At 38.3% G+C, this 572-nt stretch overlaps 1 non-coding gene across 1 annotated transcript; it reads right to left on the reverse strand.

Moving 5' to 3' along the window:
- Positions 1 to 277: 277 nt before the first annotated feature.
- Positions 278 to 350, reverse strand: TRNAG-CCC. The gene has a single exon. It is a non-coding gene; the product is annotated as a tRNA-Gly (tRNA).
- Between the last annotated feature and the right edge of the window lie 222 nt (positions 351 to 572).

Consider the following 572-nt stretch of genomic DNA (forward strand, 5'->3'; position numbering starts at 1 on the left):
GACAATAAAGTGAGTATTGCTATAAAGCAAGTCATGCAAATTTTTTGGTTATCCAGTGCATATAAAAGTTATGTTCACACTATACTGTAGTCTGTTAAGTGTGCAATAGCATTATATCTAAAGAAGTGTACATACCTTAATTAAAAATACTTTATTGCTAAAACGTACAAACTATCATCTGAGCCTTCAGTGAATTGTTTTTTTTTTTTTTAATTTGGTTGCACCAGGTCTTAGTTGTGGCATGTGGGATCTTTTAGTTGCGGCATGTGGGATCTAGTTCCCTGACCAGGGATCGAACCTGGGCCCCCTGCATTGGGAGTGCGGAGTCTTAACCACTGGACCACCAGGGAAGTCAGCCTTCAGTGAATTGTAATCTTTTTGTTGGTGGAGTGTTTGAAATATTGTGAGAATTACCAAAATGTGACACAGAGGCACGAAGTGAGCAAAGGCTGTTAGAAAAATGGCACCATGGACTTGCTCCACACAGGGTTGCCACAAAACTTCAATTTGTAAATAACATGATATCTGTGAAGCACAATAAAATAAGGTATACCAGAACAGTAGTTATGATT

Source organism: Balaenoptera musculus, chromosome 5, assembly GCF_009873245.2.
Source record: "Balaenoptera musculus isolate JJ_BM4_2016_0621 chromosome 5, mBalMus1.pri.v3, whole genome shotgun sequence".
Classification (NCBI taxonomy): Eukaryota; Metazoa; Chordata; class Mammalia; order Artiodactyla; family Balaenopteridae; genus Balaenoptera; species Balaenoptera musculus.